Genomic DNA, 15,642 nt, shown 5'->3' on the forward strand with positions numbered 1-15,642 from the left:
TGAAGATGTGCGATATAGTCAGAGTTGATTAAAAGCAACTTCAATCTGCTATGTTTTGCCTCTTCATCCTTGTTGTCACTGCTTGTTATAAGAAAAGGAAAAAGCAGTGGGTGGCTTTTCAAAGGTGTGTGTGTGTGTCTTCACACAGGTTTCAAATACTAATATATGCATGCTAACAGTGGAAGCAAATTTAAAAAATGACACAGCCTTGACATCCATATGTCAAATCAAATCAAAGTTTATTTGTCACGTGCGCCGAATACAACAGGTGTAGACCTTACAGTAAAATGCTTACTTACAGGCTCTAACCAATAGTGCAAAAAGGTATTAGGTGAACAATAGGTAAGTAAAGAAATAAAACAACAGTAAAAAGACAGGCTATATACAGTAGTGAGGCTATAAAAGTAGTGAGGCTACATACAGACACCGGTTAGTCAGGCTGATTGAGGTAGTATGTACATGTAGATATGGTTAAAGTGACTATGCATATATGATGAACAGAGAGTAGCAGTAGCGTAAAAGAGGGGTTGGCGGGTGGTGGGTGGCGGGACATAATGCAGATAGCCCAGTTAGCCAATGTGCGGGAGCACTGGTTGGTCGGCCCAATTGAGGTATTATGTACATGAATGTATAGTTAAAGTGATAAACAGAGAGTAGAAGCAGCGTAAAAAGAGGGATCGGGGGGGCACACAATGCAAATAGTCTAGGTAGCATTAAGAAGAGATCAGATGAAAACAAATTAAACTTGGGCTTTAAGAGACTAAAATGTAACGCAGAGCCTGAAATGCAATGAATTTGAGGTACTGAAATGCAATGCATCTCTTTCAACCCATCAAGCTCTATCTATCCGGTGACGCAGATGCATAGACCCAAAGGCATGCATGCTACTGTATGTTTGTTACCATATACAGCCATTGGCAATTTCCATTTTCATGTTTCTAAAAAAGAGGTCATCAACATGATGGTTTAATATGTTAATCACATGATTATCATTGACATTTTCGATCATTACTAAGCTTTCCATTTCAATTGTTCTTTTATGTAAGTATAAATGGTTTGATTACAGCAATACTGGGTTACGTCAATAACACATATAACAAATAATGTCAGATATGATCAGTGTTTCCAGGGAAAATAGCACACATGATGTAACACAGTGGATTTGTCTTTCTACTGCAGTAGTCTTAAGACTGAGGCAGTATAATTAATTGATTGAGGGCTTAAGCATCAGGACAGGGGTGACTCTAGGTGAATAGGGCCCTAGGGCACTGACCCAGGATCATTCAACTCAAACCCAATACAAATCCTCCCTTTGTGTGCTACAGCTGACTAGAGGCCTGTGCCAGTCATGGCACCGGATCCCACCCATTCTATGTTCCCACATTGTACTGGGAATGGTAGGACATTGTACATTGGGACAGAGACACTGGCACAGCACACAGCCAGTTACTCCTGTACTGAGAGTTTATACCTGTTTTTCTCTGTTTATATTGGTGTCAGAGAGTAAGAAAGTCACTGATTCTACAATAATAATAATGTGTTTTCTTTCCATTGATGACTGCAGTGTGCAGGGGTGTTTTTACAATAGGTTAAAGCAATGTCAGCACAATAACTGTTCGACGGCAGCTTCGTGAAATGGGTTTCGATGGCAGAGCAGCCGCACACAAGCCTAAGATCACTCTGTTCAATGTCAAGCGTCGACTGGAGTGGTGTAAAGCTTGCTGCCATTGGACTCTGGAGCAGTGGAAACACGTTCCCTGTAGTGATGGATCACGCTTCACCATCTGGCAGTCCGACGGACAAATCTAGATTTGGAGGATGCCAGGAGAACACTACCTGTCCCAATGCATAGTACGAACTGTAAAATTTGGTGGAGGAGAAATAGTGGTCTGAGCTGTTTTTCATGGTTCAGGCTTGGCACCTTAGCTCCAGTGAAGGGAAATCTTAACGCTACAGCATACAATGACATTCTAGATGATTCTGTGTTTCCAACTTCGTGGCAAGGCCCTTTCTTGTTTCAGCCTGACAATGCCCATGTGCACAAAGCGAGGCCCGTACTGAAATGGTTTGTCGAGATCGACGTGGAAGAACTTGACTGGTCTGCACAGAGCACTGACCTCAACCCCATCGAACACCTGCGAGCCAGGCTTAATAGCCCAACATCAGTGCCCGACCTCACTATTGCTCTTGTGGGTGAATAGAAGTACGTCCCTGTAGCAGTGTTCCAACATCTAGTGGAAAGCCTTCCCAGAAGAGTGAAGGCTGTTATAGCAGCAAACGGGGGACCAACCTCATGTTAATGCCCATGATTTTGGAATGAGATGTTTGACGAATAAGTGTCCACATACTTATGGTAATGTAGTATGCTATACTTCTTCTAAAAAGGAAAAAGAACTCTGCAAAGAGAATTTGTCCCGAAACTGAAGGCCCCGCATCACTGTTACAGGCTCAATGCCATAAATAGGTCGATAGCAGTAAAAATGACACACATGCACCTACAGTAATCCCTGTATTTTACATCCATACAGATGCTGGGGATATGAATTTCCTGTTTTGTAGCCAGATAAAGTTTGCTATCTGAAATACAAATAGATGTGCCCTGTAAAGGGTTAATAAGGCTGTCACTGACTAAAATTGGAGCATGGGTCCCCTTTGATGAAGGAAATGGCAGAATTCAAATGTGAGAGGAAAACCCAATGTTCTCTCTGATAACATCCTACAACAACAATCAACTTTGATGTTGGAATTATAACAGTGTCTGGTTTGTTTTGGGGGAACATCTATACCAAGACAACCACAATGCTCCAGGATGGACTAAAAGGACCTTCATTTGATCCCTGTTGTTGCTGCGAAATGTCCTGCACAGCAAGAAATGCAAACTTGTAGACTATTCAATGTTTAAAAAGGCTTATAAAGTTTATAATTTCCACTTTAACACTTCAGACTTGTTTTTCCGTAATTAAAAATGGCTCAACTCCTACAGAAAATGTCCATTAATTAAAATCCACAAAATAATTCACCTTTCCTGCTGTGGAATTATTTTCCTGCTGTAGCAAACTGGCTCAAATTAAGATCCTACATCTGAAAATGTCATTGAATGTATACTATACCTTAGGAGTATGCATATCCTAAACCCTAATACAGATATTTACTTGTCACGGTAAGCTGCTAATCACATCTTTGCACATCTCCCTTCATCAGCTGTTGTTATTTTTAGAGCGCTCCCTTATCTTTTTTCTCCTGTGAGGGAATGTAGTGACGCGACAGCAGCACTATTGGTAATCAGCAGCCGTACTACTGTTTTAAACCCAGCTAAAGCCTTTGAGGAGACCATTGAACATGGGCAATGATCTCTAAAGGACGGGCGGCTCTACCGCGGCTCAGCCGCAACATTACAGCAAATGCTGCAGGGAAATCTCCCCCATAATGCCCCTCGTGAGCATCCTCCTCCTGTGGAGATGGAAGCCTTAAAGCCATGGTAGAAAAAAGCTTCTTACTACCTTAGAAGACGCTGAAACCTATTCAGACGTTGTATCTGGGCTCCCTATATCAAATTAGCACCTCATGTTCATCTTCCGTCAGATAAAAGCAGCATATAACCAGGGGTACTCCATTGTCATACTTGAGTAAAAGTACAGATACCTTAATAGAAAAGGACTCAAGTAAAATTGAAAGTCAGCCAGTAAAATACTACTTAAGTAAACGTATTTGGTTTTAAATATACTTACGTATCAAAAGTAAATGGAATTGCTAAAATGTACTTAAGTATCAAAAGTACAAGTAAAAGTATAAACCATTTAAAATTCCTTATATTAAGCAAACCAGAGGGCACAATTATCTTGTTATTTTTTTATTGACAGATAGCCAAGGGCACACTCCAACACTCAGACATAATTTACAGACAAATCCTTTTTATTCAGTGAGTCCGCCAGATCAGGCAGTAGGGATGACCAGGGATGTTCTCTTGATAAGAGTGTGAATTGGACCATTTTCCTGTCAAAATGTAACGGGTTCTTTTGGGTGTCAGGGAAAATGTATGGAGTAAAAAGTACATACTTTTTTTTTAGGAATGTAGTGAAGTAAAAGTTGACAAAGATATGAATAGTAAAGTGCAGGCCAGATACCCCAAAGAATGAATAAAGTAGTACTTTAACGTTTTTTTACTTTATTTAACTAGGCAAGTCAGTTAAGAACAAATTCTTATTTTCAATGACAGCCTAGGAACAGTGGGTGTCACGTCCTGACCAGTATAAGGGGTTATTTGTTATTGTAGTTTGGTCAGGACGTGGCAGGGTGTGTTTGTTTAGAGTGTTTCGGGGTTTGTTGGGCTATGTTCTTGTTAGTCTATTTCTATGTGGTGTTCTAGTATGTCTATTTCTATGTGGTGTTTGTTGGGTTGACCTTCAATTGGAAGCAGCTGCTCCTAGTTGCTTCTAATTGAAGGTCCCATTTAAGAGGGGGTGTTTTTCTATGGGATTTGTGGGTAGTTGTTTCTTGTTTAGCTGTGTGCATGACAAGACTGTTTATCGTTGTTATTTTTGTATACTTTTGTTTTGGTTTTCCTTCTTTCTGCCAAATAAAAGAAGATGAGTATACACATTCCCGCTGCATTTTGGTCAAATCCTTACGACACCTGTGACAGTGGGTTAACTGCCTTGTTCAGGGGCAGAATGACAGATTTTTACCTTGTCTGCTCGGGAATTCGATCCAACCTTTCGGTTACTAGTCCACTGCTCAAACCACTAGGCTACCTGCCGCCTTAAGCACTACACCACTGCATATAACAGATAATGCACAACAAAGTAGTATTTGAATAACAATAATCAATGGGGTAATATTGTGTTACAGTCAGCCAGTTTTGCCTATTATTAGAACATGACAATCATATTTGCGGCTCTGTACTGCATATAGTAATTTATATTACATTATACCTGAGTATATTTACAGTTGAAGTCGGAAGTTTACATAAACCTTAGCCAAATACATGTAAACTCAGTTTTTCACAATTCTTGACATTTAATCCTAGTAAAATTTCCCCGTCTTAGGTCAGTTAGGATCACCACTTTATTTTAAGAATGTGAAATGTCAGAATAATAGTAGAGAGAATGATTTATTTCAGCTTTAATTTTTTTCATCACATTCCCAGTGGGTCAGATGTTTACATACACTCAATTAGTATTTGGTAGCATTGCCTTTAAACTGTATCTTTGGTCAAACGTTTCGGGTAGCCTTCCACAAGATTCTCACTTGTTGTCCTTAAGCCATTTTTCCACAACTTTGGAAGTGTGCTTGGGGTCACTGTCCATTTGGAAGATCCATTTGCGACCAAGCTTTAACTTCCTGGCTGATGTCTTGAGATGTTGCTTCAATATATCCACATCATTTTCCTCCCTCGTGATGCCGTCTATTTTGTGAAGTGTACCCGTCCCTCCTGCAGCAAAGCACCCCCACAACATGATGCTGCCACCCCCGTGCTTCACAGTTGGGATGGTGGTCTTCGGCATGCGAGCATCCCCCTTTTTCCTCCAAACATAACGATGGTCATTATGGCCAAACAGTTCTATTTTTGTTTTATCAGACCAGAGGACATTTCTCCAAAAAGTACGATCTTTGTCTCCATGTGCAGTTGTAAACCGTAGTCTGGATTTTTTTATGGTGGTTTTGGAGCAGTGGCTTCTTCCTTGCTGAGCGGCCTTTCAGGTTATGTCGATATGGGACTCGTTTTACTGTGGATATAGATACTTTTGTACCTCTTTCCTCCATCATCTTCACAAGGTCCTTTGCTGTTGTTCTGGGATTGATTTGCACTTTTCTCACCAAAGTACGTTCATCTCTAGGAAACAGAACGCATCTCCTTCCTGAGCGGTATGACGGCTGTGTGGTCCCATGGTGTTTATTCTTCTGTGGTATTGTTTGTACAGATGAACGTGGTACCTTCAGGCGTTTGGAAATTGCTCCAAAGTATGAACCAGACTTGTGGAGGTGTACCATTATTTTTCTGAGGTCTTGGCTGGTTTCTTTTGATTTGCCCATGATGTCAAGCAAAGAGGCACTGAGTTTGAAGGCCTTGAAATACATCCACAGGTACACCTCCAATTGACTCAAATGATGTCAATTAGCCTATCAGAAAATTCTAAAGCCATGGCATCATTTTCTGGAATTTTCCAAGCTGTTTAAAGGCACAGTCATCTCAGTGTATGTAAACTTCTGACCCACTGGAATTGTGATACGGTTGAATTGTATGTGAAATAATCTGTCTGCAAACAATTGTTGGAAAAATTACTTGTGTCATGCACAAAGTAGATGTCCTAACCAACTTGTCAAAACCACAGTTTGTTAACAAGAAATTTGTGGAGTGGTTGAAAAATGAGTTTTAATGACTCCAAGCTAAGTGTATGTAAACTTCCGACTTCAACTGTTCATGCAATATGACAGTCGAGGAAATGAAAATCTCCTGCCATCACAAGAAAGAGAAAAAAGTATCCCACTTTTTTGTTACGAGACAATCCTACTAAATCCACCGCTTGTGTATTCTTTGCTTTGGGCTTATCGGGATTACTACATTGGGTTTATCGGGCTAACTACATTGGGCTTATATGGCTACCTACATTTAGCTAATCGGGCTACCTACATTGGGCTTACCGTACTCGCTACATTGGGCTTATCGGGCTACCTACATTGGGCTTATCGGGCTACCTACACTATACAGTGCCTTGCGAAAGTATTCGGCCCCCTTGAACTTTTCGACCTTTTGCCACATTTCAGGCTTCAAACATAAAAATATAAAACTGTAATTTTTTGTGAAGAATCAACAACAAGTGGGACACAATTATGAAGTGGAACGAAATTTTTGGGATATTTCAAACCTTTTTAACAAATAAAAAACTGAAAAATTGGCCGTGCAAAATTATTCAGCCCCTTTACTTTCAGTGCAGCAAACTCTCTCCAAAAGTTCAGTGAGGATCTCTGAATGATCCAATGTTGACCTAAATGACTAATGATGATAAATAGAATCCACCTGTGTGTAATCAAGTCTCCGTATAAATGCACCTGCTCTGTGATAGTCTCAGAGGTCCATTTAAAGCGCAGAGAGCATCATGAAGAACAAGGAACACACCAGGCAGGTCCGAGATACTGTTGTGGAGAAGTTTAAAGCCGGATTTGGATACAAAAAGATTTCCCAAGCTTTAAACATCCCAAGGAGCACTGTGCAAGCGATAATATTGAAATGGAAGGAGTATCAGACCACTGCAAATCTACGAAGACCCGGCCGTCCCTCTAAACTTTCAGCTCATACAAGAAGAAGACTGATCAGAGATGCAGCCAAGAGGCCCATGATCACTCTGGATGAACTGCAGAGATCTACAGCTGAGGTGGGAGACTCTGTCCATAGGACAACAATCAGTCGTATACTGCACAAATCTGGCCTTTATGGAAGAGTGGCAAGAAGAAAGCCATTTCTTAAAGATATCCATAAAAAGTGTCGTTTAAAGTTTGCCACTAGCCACCTGGAAGACACACCAAACATGTGGAAGAAGGTGCTCTGGTCAGATGAAACCAAAATCAAACTTTTTGGCAACAATGCAAAACGTTATGTTTGGCGTAAAAGCAACACAGCTCATCACCCTGAACACACCATTCCCACTGTCAAACATGGTGGTGGCAGCATCATGGTTTGGGCCTGCTTTTCTTCAGCAGGGGCAGGGAAGATGGTTAAAATTGATGGGAAGATGGATGGAGCCAAATAAAGGATCATTCTGGAAGGAGTCTGCAAAAGACCTGAGACTGGGACGGAGATTTGTCTTCCAACAAGACAATGATCCAAAACATAAAGCAAAATCTACAATGGAATGGTTCACAAATAATACATATCCAGGTGTTAGAATGGCCAAGTCAAAGTCCAGACCTGAATTCAATCGAGAATCTGTGGAAAGAACTGAAAACTGCTGTTCACAAACGCTCTCCATCCAACCTCACTGAGCTCGAGCTGTTTTGCAAGGAGGAATGGGCAAAAATGTCAGTCTCTCGATGTGCAAAACTGATAGACATACCCCAAGCGACTTACAGCTGTAATCGCAGCAAAAGGTGGCGCTACAAAGTATTAACTTAAGGGGGCTGAATAATTTTGCACGCCCAATTTTTACGTTTTTTATTTGTTAAAAAAGTTTGAAATATCCAATAAATTTCGTTCCACTTCATGATTGTGTCCCACTTGTTGTTGATTCTTCACAAAAAAAATACAGTTTTATATCTTTATGTTTGAAGCCTGAAATGTGGCAAAAGGTCGAAAAGTTCAAGGGGGCCGAATACTTTCGCAAGGCACTGTATATACAAAAGTATGTGGACCCCTTCAAATTAATGGATTTGGCTATTTCATCCACACTCGTTGCTGACAGGTGTATATAATCGAGCACACGTTCATGCGATCTCCATAGACAAACATTGGCAGTAGAATGGCCTTACTGATGATTTCAGTGACTTTCAATGTGGCCCTGTCTTAGGATACCACCTTTCCAACAAATCAGTTTGTCAAAATTATTTCCTGCTAGAGCTGCCCCGGTCAACTGTAAGTGCAGTTATTGTGAAGTGGAAACGTGTAGGAGCAGCAACGGTTAAGCCACACAAGCTCACAGAATGGGACCGCCGAGTGTTGAAGCGTGGTTAAATCATCTGCTCTCTGTTGCATCTCTCACTACAGAGTTACAAACGGTCTCTGGAAGCAACTTCAGCACAATAACTGTTCGTCGGCAGCTTCATGAAATGGGTTTCGATGGCAGAGCAGCCGCACACAAGCCTAAGATCACAATGCTGGAGCATCGGCTGGAGTGGTGTAAAGCTTGCTGCCATTGGACTCTGGAGCAGTGGAAACATGTTCTCTGGAGTGATGAATCACACTTCACCATCTGCAGTCCGACAGACGAATCTAGATTTGGAGGATGCCAGAAGAACACTACCTGTCCCAATGCATAGTGCCAATTGTAAAGTTTGGTGGAGGGTGAATAGTGGTCTGGGGCTGTTTTTCGTGGTTCAGGCTTGGCCCCTTAGCTCCAGTGAAGGGAAATCTTAATGCTACAGCATACAATGACATTCTAGACGATTCTGTGTTTCAAACATAGTCGCAAGGGCCTTTCCTGTTTCAGCCTGACAATGCCCATGTTCACAAAACAAGGCCCATACTGAAATGGTTTGTCGAGATCGGTGTGGAAGAACTTGACTGGCCTGCACAGAGCACTGACCTCAACCCCATCGAACACCTGCGAGCCAGGCTTAATAGCCCAACATCAGTGCCCGACCTCACTATTGCTCTTGTGGGTGAATAGAAGTACGTCCCTGTAGCAGTGTTCCAACATCTAGTGGAAAGCCTTCCCAGAAGAGTGAAGGCTGTTATAGCAGCAAACGGGGGACCAACCTCATATTAATGCCCATGATTTTGGAATGAGATGTTTGATGAATAGGTGTCCACGTACTTTTAATCATGTAGTGTACATTGGGCTTATCGGGGTTCCAACATTGGGTTTATCTCTGTTTTCTGGCCTACCCAGCTAGTTCAATGGAGACAAATTGCATTGGGACTGAATTCCACGTGGGAAGATAATTTGAAAGGTGATTGTTAAATTCAAAGGGCAGCACTTTTGTCCCCCTTTGGTTCCTTTCATTAGGAAAGGGTATTTGCATTAGGTGTAGACTCCAAAGCAATGAACAAGTGATAGGGAGCAGTTTTTGCTTCTTTAACCCAAGCACTATGGGCTAAATGCTAAATGCAGGGTGCAGTAAGAGGAAAAGGTTGTAAATTTAGCTGTCTGGGGTCAACGAGTATGTGAAAAGTTCTTAGTGACAGTCGGAACATTTGAACATTGTAGAAACAAAACTATAACATAAGCATGCACAAGCATAAAAAAGCCCCTTTTGTTAAAAAAACCTCATTATGTAATTTAAATTGAAAGCTGAGAATAAAAGGGGAAAAAAGCCCACCAGATTGTATGACGGACAGATTTACTTAAAGGGGAAAATATATTTTGTATGCATGTTGCGTGCAAGAGAGAGGGTTTGAGAGTTACTCGTTGAATTAACCAAAACACGAGGAATGATACTGAACACGCTCACTGGCAAATTGACCAGGGATTTTCAGTGTGACTCCTTTCCTTTGCTCTATCCCTTTGCCTTCTCTTTCTCTGTCTCTCCATCTCCACTATCTCTGTGTACCCTTCTTCTTCTATCTCCCTTCCCCTTCCCTCCCACCATTTCCTTTTCTCACCACTTCCTTCCTTTTCCTCCATCCCTTCCTCCTCCCTCCGTCCCTCCATCCATCTCCTGTCTTTTCCATCTTCCTCCCTCTTCCTCCCCCTGCCTTTCACCATGCATTTGTCAGGCCGCAGTTTTCTCCACACAATTAGTGAACATTACCTGGAGCGGTTCCTACATGCATGTTTGAAGAGCAGGGGCCTTCGACTGCCAATGTATGGCGGAGGGCCTGGTGAGATAATGGAGGCTGAGAGAGTGCACACGACCCAGCCATCCACCGCTGCACTACTGCACTACATTACACAACTCTCTCTCTTGCTCTTAATCTCTCTCTCTACAACACACATGCACTAACACCACACCACCCAGCATTCAGGAGACGGAGGAGGGAAAAACATGCTGTGTTGATCTACGGCATTCAAAAAAGGCTTATATTGTAAATTCCTTAAGGTATTGCTCGCTGGTAAATAGGGTTTTTTTTGCCTTAGAAGTGCTTGTAGATTGGTCGTTGCTTGGTGAAGGATTAGGATTTAATGATGTGACTGATATACAGTGCATTCGGAAAGTATTCAGACCCCTTCCCTGTTTCCATGTTTTGTTACATTACAGCCTTATTCTGAACTGGATTAAATACCCAATAATGACAAAGCGAAAACAGGTTTTTAGGAATGTTTGCAAATTTATAAAAAATACGAAACATACCTTTCTTACATAAGTACTCAGACCCTTTGCTATGAGAATTAAATTGAGGTCAGGTGCATCCTGTTTCAATTTATCATCCTTGAGATGTTTCTACAACTTGATTGGAGACCACCTATGGTAAATTTTATTGATTGGACATGATTTGGAAAAGCACACATCTGTCAATATAAGGTCCCACAGTTGACAGTGCATGTCAGAGCAAAAACCAAGCCATGAGGTCGAAGGAATTGTCTGTAGAGCTCCGTGACAGGATTGTGTCGAGGCATTGATCTGGGGAAGGGTACCCATTGAAGGTCCACAAGAACACAGTGGCCTCCGTCGTTCTGAAATGGAAGAAGTTTAGAACCATCACGACTCTGGCTAGAGCTGGCCACCTGGCCAAACTGTGGAATCGGGGGAGAAGGGCCTTGGTCAGGGAGGTAACCAATAATCCGATGGTCACTCTGACAGAGCTCCAGAGGTCCTCTGTGGGGATGAGATAACCTTGCAGAAAGACAACCATCTCTGCAGCACTCCACCAATCAGGAATTTATGGTAGAGTGGCCAGATGGAAGCCAGTAAAAGGCACATGACAGCTCGCTTGGAGTTTGCCAAAAGGCACCTAAAGGACTCTCAGACCATGAGAAACAAGATTCTCTGGTCTGATGAAACCAAGATTGAACTATTTGGCCTGAATGCCAAGCGTCATGTCTGGAGGAAACCTGGCACCATCCCTACGGTGAAGCATGGTGGTGGCAGCATCATGCTGTGGGAATGTGTTTCAGCAGCAGTGACTGGGTGACTAGTCAGGAATGAGGGAAAGATGACGGGAGCAAGGTACAAAGAGATCCTTAATGAAAACCTGCTCCAGAGCTCTCAGGACCTCAGATTGGGGCGAAGGTTCACCTTCCAACAGGACAACGACCTTGAGCACTCAGCCAAGACAATGCAGGAATGGCTTCGGGTCTCTGAATGTCCTTGAGTGGCCCAGCCAGAGCCCAGACTTGAACCCGATAAAACATCTCTGGAGAGACCTGAAAATAGCTGTGCGGTGACGCACCCCATCCAACCTGACAGAGAAGGATGAGAGAAACTCCCTAAATACAGGTGTGCCAAGCTTGCCACATCATACCCAAGAAGACTCAAGGCTGTCATAGCTGCCAAAGGTGGTTCAACAAAGTACTGAGTAAAAGGTCTGAATACTTGTAAATGTGATATTTAAGTTGTTTTTTTCAATACATTTGCAAAAATGTCTAAAAAACTTTTTGGACTTAGTCATTATGGGGTATTGCGTGTAGATTGAGAAAAACAACAACAATTTAATCAATTTTAGAATAAGGCTGTAACGTTACAAAAATTTTGAAAAAGTCAAGGGGTCTGAATACTTTCCGAATGCACCGTATGTAAGATTTAAGACACAACAAGGCAACACTGCATAATTACAATAGTAGAGGGGCAATGTCGATGCAAGTGTCACCCCCAAAAATAATAACTCAGTCTAGTGTTTTAATTGGTCACTAATTACTCTATCAGTTTCATAGCCTATTCTCTGAAATCAGTTCACCAGAGGGCATATTTTCGGGCAGTCATCATTCATGGGGTAATAGTGTGTTGTTATCAATCATTTAAACATTGTTTTGGTAATCTGACACTACTGCTCATCAATCATGTGTTCTCCCAAGAAAAGAAGGGGAAGGGCATTGATTGGTCTCGAGGCCTATGGCCAATGATCTATCCTCAACCCTAACATCATCAGGCAACATTTCAATCATTTTGCCTCTCTCTGCTCTCTATCCTCAGATTTTCAAGAGAATGCTCATCAAAAGCTTTTCTTCTCCAGTTCTGAACGCTTTAGACAAACTTTTAAAACTACAGTATAAACATTGTAGCTGTAGTCCAGACTGGTGTTTTTTCTCAACAACCTGAACTTTGACATTTCCAAATATGCTGATCACAGCAGAAATGCTAACAGTCCTTGTAAATGATTGAAATTCAGCAGTAAACCCCACACATAGCCCAGCTAGCCCGGCTCTGAGATAAATACTGATTGTGCCTACACTGTCTTTGTCCTTCTGAGAGTAGACCTTTTATTTTCCTTTTGTGAAGGACTGGCAATTTTAATAGAATGACTGTTCTCTTCCTCTTTTACTGTCAAAGGCTACGAGGATATCTCTGTCCCTGAGGTAAAATTTGGACTCTTCCTGTACTCGACTCCGACAGTCCGGCAATGACTCTTCTACGCGTTTGTAATTGAACAGTAAATCTTTCCCGAAGTTTTCTTTTTCTCCTCTCCACTCATTCTCTCTTAGGCGCTACAAGGAACAAAGTGACACTGTCCACAATTTAATTGTCTTCGCTTATTGGCCAGTAAATAAAAGAAAATGTCAGCCCCACCATTTTCTCACTCTCTACATTCCAAAAACATCAGTTGTTGAATGACTGTAAATGGAGCATGTAGGATCATTAACGTAATATCCATTTGATCCAATGGGCCAGATCTCTGCCATCTTTAACTGTTTAAGCCTTGGGGTATTTTTCCATATCCCTGATATTTTAATGAAAGTGATTACTTTCCTCACCTAGTGTCCCATTAGTGACTCACTTGCTGATTGAACTGTAATGTTTAATTAACTAGTTGTGTTTCTTAATTGCATGGCTTCTACTGACCCAAGGACAAGATCCCCCCCCCCCCCACCCCCACCTCACAGGATTTAGAGGTGGTCTGATTTGGTCTCATGTCTCGGTCTCTATCCTTCAGCTTCCCTATGCTGCAGACTGTCTTTGAAGGGGGTTCATTGTTCTACATCGGTGTGTTATTGGTCCTGGCTGGGCCAAATAAACAGATGGGATCCTCCGTCGTCTGCTAACAATCATTACATTCCCTGATACGAAAGCATAAAGATATTCGATGAGATTGGTTGTCATGGCAGCACGGCATCTCCAGTCGAAAAAAGTAAGAAGTGAAAGAGAGGAGAGAGAGAGGGGCGCCGCAGATTGAGAGAGTTGTGTGTGACATAAGAAAACGACTCCTAGCAGCTCCGTCCTTTGGCAAATGCTGATTAAGCCCAGGTCTATGGCATAAGGAGGCTGTTTCAAGAGGGCTGGGCTAATCAAAATTGAAAAGTCTTCCTCAAAGAGAGTAGGAGTGATTCATGTTTCAAAGTGACCAAATTGCCCATCCTAAACAGTTAGTAAAGTTCCTGTTTGACTAGTATGTCTCACGGAAGTCGCTCCTTCAATAGATGCACGTGTGTTGTTGTCCAAGCTGAATTTGTTCTCTTCTCTCCACCGTTGTCATGTGTCAAGATGAATAGCCCAGTGTGGAAGGTAGCTGTCATGCTAATAAAATGTTTATTTTATAGATTTCTGTGCGAACAGTGCGACTTGTACTCAGGCTTTCAATGAAGAGTGAGAACTTCAATTTGACTTAGAGACCGGTTTACTACTGCCTCGGGCAAAGTGGTAGAAAGAAGATTTAGACAGCTGGGTCCTGAGTTGTAATCTGCAGGAAGAAAACAAGCTTTTCATCAAAGTGGATTTACTGTTTTCCCAGTGTGAAGTGTCTGTATATCCTGGTAAAAGCTCCTCTACAATAGGAGGCAAATGAAAGGAGACTCAAAGCCCCACTGTGCTATCAGGGTGGATAATAACAGCTGAGGGCTCAGATACAGGTGGGAGGGCAGTAACAGAAAATGACACAGTTGCAGCCCTGAATGAGGTACCTAGATAATCTGTTTACATATTTAAGTTCTGGTAGCCCTTTTTTATTTCCCAGGAGAAGTCATCTAGCCCTATAATCTCTTCCAAAGCTAACACCAGCCAGACTGATCACAGCTAACACCAGCCAGACTGATCACAGCTAACACCAACGAGACTGATCACAGCTAACACCAGCCAGACTGATCACAGCTAACACCAACGAGACTGATCACAGCTAACACGAGCCAGACTGGTCACAGCTAACACCAACGAGACTGATCACAGCTAACACCAGCCAGACTGATCACAGCTAACACCAACGAGACTGATCACAGCTAACACGAGCCAGACTGGTCACAGCTAACACCAGCCAGACTGATCACATCTAACACCAACGAGACTGATCACAGCTAACACCAGCCAGACTGGTCACAGCTAACACCAACGAGACTGATCACAGCTAACACCAGCCAGACTGGTCACAGCTAACACCAGCCAGACTGATCACAGCTAACACCAACGAGACTGATCACAGCTAACACCAGCCAGACTGGTCACAGCTAACACCAGCCAGACTGATCACAGCTAACACCAGCCAGACTGATCACAGCTAACACCAACCAGACTGAACACAGCTAACCTAGAGATATGGAAATTATATGCTTTCAGGGACAGGCAGACAACACAAGAAAATTATATTTTTACCATTTATGAGGCTGTACACCTCCAGGAGGAAACTGGATGGTAAAAAGGGAGAAAATGGATCACTGTATGGATCACTGTATGTGGACACTTGTTTCATACCAGTTTCATTTGACAATATGAACTCAATGGATATATTTGGTGTGCTCTGTCTCTACACGGAAGATCATCACTTCCATAACTGCATTCCACCTTCCATCCAACCGAGTAGCGTGTAGTTAGTGTAGATGTCCTAAAATGGACACCGTACAGCTGTTCCATTTCATACCTGTTCCATTTGCTCATATGAACTACATTTCATACCTGTTCCATTTACTT

General features: G+C 42.2%; 1 protein-coding gene across 3 annotated transcripts in view; it reads left to right on the top strand.

Annotated features, from left to right (window-relative positions):
* The window catches only part of LOC115170895 (leucine-rich repeat and immunoglobulin-like domain-containing nogo receptor-interacting protein 2), a 303,513-nt gene that overhangs the window by 61,061 nt on the left and 226,810 nt on the right, over window positions 1–15,642 (top strand). The window lies entirely within an intron of this gene.

Source organism: Salmo trutta, chromosome 3, assembly GCF_901001165.1.
Source record: "Salmo trutta chromosome 3, fSalTru1.1, whole genome shotgun sequence".
NCBI classification, from domain to species: domain Eukaryota; kingdom Metazoa; phylum Chordata; class Actinopteri; order Salmoniformes; family Salmonidae; genus Salmo; species Salmo trutta.